Source organism: Ambystoma mexicanum, chromosome 7p, assembly GCF_040938575.1.
Source record: "Ambystoma mexicanum isolate Mex_15411 chromosome 7p, UKY_AmexF1_1, whole genome shotgun sequence".
NCBI classification, from domain to species: domain Eukaryota; kingdom Metazoa; phylum Chordata; class Amphibia; order Caudata; family Ambystomatidae; genus Ambystoma; species Ambystoma mexicanum.
Window position 1 is genome coordinate 74,284,000 of NC_090939.1, and position 8,341 is coordinate 74,292,340.

The 8,341-nt window shown below is 46.1% G+C and overlaps 1 pseudogene; it reads left to right on the forward strand.

The window, feature by feature from the left end:
- Window positions 1–7,895: 7,895 nt before the first annotated feature.
- The window catches only part of LOC138525907 (microtubule-associated protein RP/EB family member 1 pseudogene), a 599-nt pseudogene continuing 153 nt past the window's right edge, over window positions 7,896–8,341 (forward strand).

Sequence of the window (8,341 nt, forward strand, 5' to 3'; positions counted from 1 at the left end):
GCTATGGGTCATTATTGGCTTCTATAGACCCACCTGTGCTGATCTTAACCAATTGCTGAGAGCTGCTTTCCCTGCAGATAACTTTGCCATGCTTAAGCAACACAGTAGCTGGCCAGTTGAAGAACCCCCCACCGAGGGATTAAAAGCATTTACATACAGATTACCACAATCCATCATTGAAATCTGCACCAGAAAGATGGTCACAAATCAATACATACAACGAAGCATAGAGTGAACAACCTGCGGACTATCTCGAATAGCTGAAACAATGTTTTGAACAATAATCAGGCATCTTAGATGCTCCTGTTGTTGCCCAGCAAGCCGTAGTATCACAGTTTTCTATGTGTCTGCAACCCAAGGTGGCTGAAGGGATGACATCTATCTTAATTGGTTGGGAAGGAAAGAACTTGTCTTAGGTTCTGTTGGCTGCACAGCACTTTTATGAAAAGCAGAAAGACAGAAAGAAAGTGAAGCTTATACTGCTGAATATTCAGCAGCTGCTGAAAGACTGTTGGGAATGTGTATAATGTAATCAATGTAATTATTGCAAAGAATTTGGTCACTGGAAAGCAGAATGTCCAAATACAGCACAGCATGGCAAAAGAGGTGTGCAGCCCACATTCCCCTTTAGTCTAATGTTGCATCCACTTCATCTGCCATCATCTTTGGAAACTTGTTAGAACAGCCAATGGTGTATGAGATTATTCCTTTGCTCATCCTGCATAATCCCGCTGCTCCCTAGGTAGATTGTACTGTCAGTGGTCAAAAGGTTTCATGTTTGGTTGATACTGGAGAAGACGCTCTGCACTGAAAGCTTCTGAGCTCCCCCATGTCATATGTTCTAATTAAGTTGTTAACCCTGTCGATATTGGTGGCATGCCAATACCCCACCCTGTGTCTCACCCTCTGCCTGTCTCCATGGGTCTTATTTTATTTATTGTGCATTTATAAGGCGCTTATACATCAAGTAAATTGTGTTTCAAAGCGCCCACACGGCAGCAGGGAGAGAACATGGGAATGAAATGCAAATATAACAATGAAAGATTGAGGTGGACCTACTAGGCCTTGTGAGCATTCAGAACGTGCAAGTGCAGAGAGAGGGAAGGGGTGAGGGAGTGGGGGGTAAGTGCTAGGAGTACCACAGGGGAAGTGCTAGGGAGTAAACAGCTGTTAAGGGACTTGGTGAAGGGGTCAACTGCCAATAAATAAGTGCGTGCAGGCCTGTGGTGGGACAGGGCAGTGGGTGCCAAGGCAAGTGCTGGGAGCGGGCAGAGGCTGAAGGTGATTGGGTGTGGGAGGCCAAGGTCCAGGTGGAGACATAAGGGCCGTGGTCACCAATCTTAGCAACTGAGGGGTTTAGCAGAGGAAGGAGGTAAGGAAGGAGGAGGTGAAAAGGAAGGTCTTGAGGAGCTTACAGAATTTGAAGAGATCCGGCTCAAGACGAAGAGGAAGGGGGAGGCTGTTCCATAGGAGGGAGACTGCCGAGGAAAGAGATCGGCCACCAGCTCGCTGTTTAGTGAAGTGTTTGACACACAGATAGTTGGTGCCAGAGGAATGTAAAGATCTGGAGGGAGAGTATTTAGTGAGAGCCAGTTGTAGAAAGCGTGGTCCCCGGCCCCAGACAGCGCTATGGATGATGCAGAGGGATTTGAATTTGATCCTAGCAGCAACCGGGAGCCAGTGGAGGGATTTTGGGGCTGGAGAGATGCGGTCCCTGGGCTTGAGTCCAAGGATAATGTTCTGGATTAGCTGGAGGGGTTGTAGAGACGAAGAGGGTAGATTAAGGAAGAGGCCATTGCAGTAGTCTAGCCTAGAGAGAAACAGATCTCTAGAAACAATGAGCTTCTGAGGGAAAGTAAGGAAAGGAAGGATTCCTTTGAGGAGGTGGAGTTGAAAGTAGGCCTTCTTGACAAGGTCCTGACTGTGAGGGGGGAAGGCAAGAGAGCAGTCGAAGATGACTCCAAGGTTTCTGGCTTAAGATGAAGGAGAAGGGGGAGAGCCCATAAAAGGTGGCCAGAGTGAGGGGAAGAAAGAGGGAGCAGGTGTCCCAATGGGAAGGATCTCAGTCTTGCCAGCATTGCGGCAGAGATCATTGGAGGCACACCAGGACTAGAAGGCAACTAGGCAGTCAGAAATGATGGAGGAAGTAAGGAGAGGGTCAGAGGGAAGTTTGAAGAAGAGTTGTGTGTCATCTGTATAACACTGGAGTATGGGGAGAAGGTGGAAATGAGGTGTGCAAGCAAAGCAAGATAGGTGTTAAAGAGCCAGGGAGAAAGGTGGAGCCCTGGAGGATGCTGCAGGTGGATATAGAGGTGGGATAGGAGAAAGAGCCCAGAATAACCTGAGATGGATGTTTATTGAGGAAGGAGGTCAGCAGGCCAGTACCCACTACAAGATAGCTAGGGTATCGTAGAGTCGTTTTATCAAGATGGAGTGGTTCACCTGGTCAAATGCAGAAGAGAGATCAAGTAGAATGAGAACAGCTGGAGAGTTGGAGCCAAGAGATGTGAGCAGTTCCTCAAGGGTGTTCAGAAGAGCAGTTTCCATGCCTCTGGATGCTAGTAATCCAGATTGATGGTCGTGTAGGCAACCAGCAACTTCAGTGTGCTGGGTCAGTTGGGGGAAGGCCAACTTCTCAAAGACTTTCCTGAGGAAGGCGGTGATAGAGACGGGTGGTAGTTAGCTAGACAAGACAGGTCTGTAGAAGGTTTTTTCAAGAGGGGACGCACAAGGTGCTTGAGGGAGGCAGGGAAAGGTCCTGGTTGCAGAAATCAGTAAGTGCAGGGGCAAGAGAGTCAATATTGTCCTTAATGGTTCTGGAGGAACAGGGGGAGACCTCTTCGGAGGAGACCTTCATGGAGCGGACAACTCTGGTGATCTCATCAGGTATGATAGGAGAGAAAGAGGAGAGAAAGGTAGAGGGGGGGATGGGAGGCCATAGGAGGCAGGGTGGTGGGGGAAGGTGAGGGGAAGATGGAAGCAAGGCTGCTCAGGATGTCTTGAGTTTTTTCAGTGAAGTGTGTGGCCAGTGTGTTTCAGAGAGCCTGGGGGGGAAGAGGTGAGAAGGAGACTGCAGAAAGGTTGGCTAGTTCCTTGCAGAGTTCAGCCATGTTTTTGGATGCACTAGAGATGCAAGCCTGGATGTGGGCCCTTTTCCTGGAGGGGATGGATAGTCTGTATTGCCTTTGGAGCAGGCAACAGGCCAGTTTATCAGAGGGTGAGCCTGATGTCTGCCACTTCCATTCAGCAGCTCTGCACTTGCATTTCAGTTCTGCAAGTTCAGAGTCGTACCAGGTGTTACGCTTGGAGGCATGTTTCAGGTGGATCCTCATGACTGGGGCAAGGAAGTCCAGAGTATTAGTGATGGCAAGATGGAGGTTGTTGACAGCGGAGTCAGAGGTAGTGTCTGTAGTGGGGAGAGAAGGAGGATGAAGGTAGATGCAAAGGCAGCGGCTGACACTCGTTTCATCGGACGGATGTTGGTGAACGAGGATGGCAGGGTTGGGGAGGTGCGGTCAGACGGCCGAGAGGACCCAGGCGAGAGGAGTGGAGAGAATGGTCTGACCAGGAGAGTGGGTTGATGAGTTTGGGGGCGAGCAAAAGATCATTGTGGAAAAGGCATCAAGGGTGTGTCCAGACGCGTGGGTAGGATCAGACGAGAGAATGGAGAGGGAGAGCGAGGTGCAGAGATCATGGAAGAGAGTGGATGCCGTAGTTGAGGAGTCAAGGTGGATTTTGAAGTCACCCAGGAGAAGGAGTTTAGAGGTGGTTGTGAGAAGAAGAGAAGAGGAGACATCAGCCCATTCGGAGAGGAACGAGGTGGTAGAGCCAGGTGGCCTGTAGATAGTGGCAATGGTAAGGGAGGAGGTGGGAGAGATGACCAGCCTGCACACCAGGCTCTCGAAGGAAGAGTAAGCCTGGGTGGGTATGGTGGAAGAACGGACCCACTCAGGGAAGATCAGAGCAACCCCACTGCCAGCACTGTTAGTGTGAGGCTTGGAGATTATCTTATAGCCATCAGGGAGAAGGGAGTCAAAAGCAGTGACTGAGCTGGCATTGAACCATGTCTCGGTGAAAGCAAGAATATCAAGGTCAAGGTCTTCAAGGAGGAGGCAGATGTCGGCAGAGTGTTTGATGGCAGAACGAGCATTAAGCGTGGCTAGATGCAAGAGGTCACTTCCTTTGAACGTTTTCCAAGGACGGTTACGGGGGCGTGGTACACCAGTCGGAGACGGTGGGACAGAGAGAGAGACAAAAGGGTTAAGAGGTGGAAAGCTGACAAGGGGCGGCAAGTGTCAGTCAAAGAAGAGGATGTTGAGTTGAGGACTCTGAACCAAGATGGTGCCATTGTGATAGACATTAATGATATACCTGGATGATGAGAAGTATGCAAGGAGTACTTCCCATCTAGTGACACCATTAATGGGTGAAGATGTGAGAGGAGAGAGGGTAGAGATAAGATGAGGAGTCCATAGATCTGGACAGAAAAGAGGATATCAGTGAAAATCTGTCTGGAATTTGCGCTGACATAGGTGTCTGCGATAGGTAGCCCAGGGTTAGTGGTCAGAATATCTTTTTTAAACTTTTTTCTTCCATACTTCGTGAGAGAGGGAGGTGATAGTATTGCAGTTAGAAAAGATAGGGGAGATGGTGAGTGGCATGGGGCGGCGGAGGGTAGGAGGAAAATAGTGGAGGGGCTGCACAGCACAGTATGATCACAGCTTACCAGACGGCCTAGTAGCCAAGGGAAGCAAGGAAACAGGTGCAATGGGAACACTTTAGTGCCGACAGTGGGGTGCAAAGATGTTAAAGAAAACTCCAGGGATTTGATTATGCACAAGAAGCACAGAATGTAATGCAAAATGCAGCGCAAAAAATGGGGTGCAAGATGTTAAAAAAAACACACCAGGATTCAACTTTACACAGGAAGCACAGAATGCAATGCAAAATGGGGTGCAAGATGTAAAAAAACACCAGGATTTTACTTGGCACAGGAAGCACAGAATGCAATGCAAAATAGGGTGCAAGATGTTAAAAAAACACACCAGGATTCGAATTTGCACACCAAGCTTACAAATACATTGAAAGGAGGATTAAGTAAGGCAAGGAAGGCAGAATGGCATAGGCACACTTTCGTTCAACAGCTGTTTAGGTCTGTGGAGAAACCGATAACAATGTCCAGTCATGACTCAGAGTATTCTTGAGGGGCGCACAAAGTTCCAGCGGTCCAAGTTCGCAGGGTAACAGACTGCATACCTGGTGGCTGTTCCATGAGGTGATAAGGGAAGGTTCAAGGAGGGGGCCCTGCGAGCCCTCCCAGGCCCCGCCAAGCACAAACAGGGGGCCTTACTTATGGGGCCTTCATTGAAGGGGTCGGCTTCCGCCTGCCGGGGCCAAGGATTGGCTCATCAATATCAATATAATGTGCTTTAATTCAAAAAGCAATTTTCATTTAGTTGGGCATTCAAAAGAATTTGCACTCACTTGTGCTTATGGGCCATTGCATATTTGCAGTCCCTTCGAAGCGCTCTGGTTCCTGCAGTGTCTTCTAACACTTACCGGTTCTTCGCGGCTCCTTACGGCGGCTTCCACTGTTCCCGCTTGCCTTCTCAAGAGCTAAAGTGCAGTCCGCCACTTTTCTGGCCAAGTCTCCTCATATACGCCGGCTTCTCTGCTCTGCCTGCAGTCTGCATCCCCTCTGATCCCGGCAGCTTCTGCAGCTCCAGCTGCACCTGTGCTTGGACGCAGACAGCTTTTCTCGTTCCTCAGCTGTACGGCAGGGGCTGCTGCCTGCCTCCCATTGTGAAGGCTTCTGGTCTTGCAAAGTTCCCCTTGCAGCTTTATGTTGCAGCTGGATTGACTTCTAACCACAAATTATATTCGATGTTATTGCAAGAGCCAGTCAATCAAAGGCACCAGGCCCCAATAATGCATCTAACAAGGTCCTTAAGGAAACTACAAAGGTGTGGTCTGCTATTCTATCGATCTTATTTAATGACATTGTTAAAAATGAACAATACTTGGAGCACGACTTACATTATACCAATCTATAAGAGTGGCCCTTGATGTGACCCTAAGAATTACCACCCTAATTCAATCATTGATGCAGATAGTAAAATCTTTGCCGCAAATTTTGTTGAATCATCTTGAAATTTGGGCAAGGGAAGGGTGGATATTACAAAATGGCAGCCAGGATTCAGAACAAGTCAAGGAACAATAATAAATGGCTACATCCTTAGACGTCTCCAGGATTCAGTTAAGACTGGTCGGTATAAAACCATTCATGTTGCCTCAATTGACCTGAGTGCAGCATTCGACCTGGAAAGTAGGAATCGACTTTGGTGGAAATTAAATAACTGGGGTATTCCACAGGGCCTTTTGAAACAGATAATCAAATTGCATGATTCAACATCAATCCAGGTAAGGCTTAACAAGGCGGGGCCATTTCTAAAGCAATTATGGTTGACAATGGTCTAAGACAGGGCTGTATTTTAGCCCCTTGCCTTTTCAACCTCTATGTCTGGGACGTGGAGGAAGAAATTGGCAATCTTGCTTTTTCACCTCCCAAAATTGGGCCAATGAGAGTTGTCTGGAAAATATATGCTGACGATTTTCTCTTGTGTGATACCTCTGTGGTTGGTTTGCAAAGGGTAATCACTGCTTTTGATGGGTATACTAACAGAAATGGTCTACGCCTCAATGCAGAGAAAACTAAGGTCTTGACCTTCACTTCAAAAAAGAGCATAGCTAAGAGCAGTTGTTTTCTGAGTGGAGTGAAATTGGTGAAGGTCAAGAGTTTAAATACTTAGGATTTTATATCACTGGAACTTTGAACGGAGATAGAATGCTAAGTTATTGTATCCATCGTACTGATCAGATGGTCGGCCAGTTGAAATACATAAAAAATAAATTTTGTAAATTCTCCTTGGTCCCGTTAGTTAAATATTACACCTCAACAGTGATCCCAAAGCTAACATATGGAGTTGAGATTTACCCTACATGGATTCTTTCAAAATTAAATGGAAAGTAGGGTTTGGAGAGGCGTTTTGGGTATTCTGAAAGCAGTTCCAACATTGGCAATACCATATGACCTTGGTATTTGCAGTATTAAGTTGATGGTCAGATGGAAGTGGCTGGCTTTTTATAGAAAAATGTTGGTTCTCTGTTCTGACTCAATATATCAGGAACTGAATAAAATTATGCAATTAAAAACAGAGAAAGAGCTCTGTATGTTTGTCAGTTTCTGTGATAATATACTGTGTGAAAAAGGATCATCAGTGGGAGCTTTAAAGATTACTCCTAACAGTGTAAAAAGAAGTCTGATGAAATCTGATTGATGCATTGTAATGAATGAATTTCATAGTGGAGCTAGCATGTCACATTTTAGCCACGAACATAAGGTTATGGAACCTTTAGCTGTGCACTGGAACCTATTCCCCTGTCCAAAAGTTCAAAAGGACTTCATGAGATTTAGATGGAATTGCTACAGGACGTGTGAAGTTCAGAAATGTTTTAGAGACTTGAAGGTAGATTATGTACACTGCCGATTCTGTGGAGAATCAGACTATTTAAAATTTGGACCATCTGATAATGCATTGTAGTAAGCTGAGCTCCAAACAACAGACTTTTTAGCCACATGTTTAGGTAAAGTGAAGTTTCTCGACTTGCAAAGTTTTTGGAGATTATATGTCTGAGTGGTGGTAATAGTTAAGTATCTATTTGTGTTGTGGGTTTTTTAAATTCATTAACATTGAATGAAATTGATGAATTAAATTTTATTGTGTAAATTATTTATTTTAATCTTTTATGGAATGCTAAAATGACATTTTACGTATATATGTCGTTTTAGTTTGTATACTTGTTATGGTTGAGTGTTTTGTTTTCGCCAATAAACAATGAAAATAAAAAAAGATTTTGATGCAAATTATGATGGAAAATATTATGACCCGGTGGCAGCCCGACAAGGTCAGGAGACTGCACCAGCACCCATTATTGCAGCGCCTGTTCTCAACAAACCCCAAAAGTCACTATACTCCAGTGCAGAGACAGTTTGGTGGGAACCAAAGAAGCGAAGACTGCGAAAACAGATCCTTCTCAAGCCATAAAGAAAATGGTGAAAATTGCTCCACAGAGAACAGCAGTAGCTCCCAGAGGAATGGTGTAGCTTCTAACTTAATCGGGCCCCATGTTAAATAAAAAGGCATGAGTCGATAACGGAGAGGAGGAGTCGGCAGAGCTCATTCATTTGCTGAAAGCAGCTGTGGAAGACCTGGAGAAGGAGAGGGACCTCTATTTTGGAAAGCTGCAGAATACTGAGTTGATTGTTAGGAGAATGAAGGCG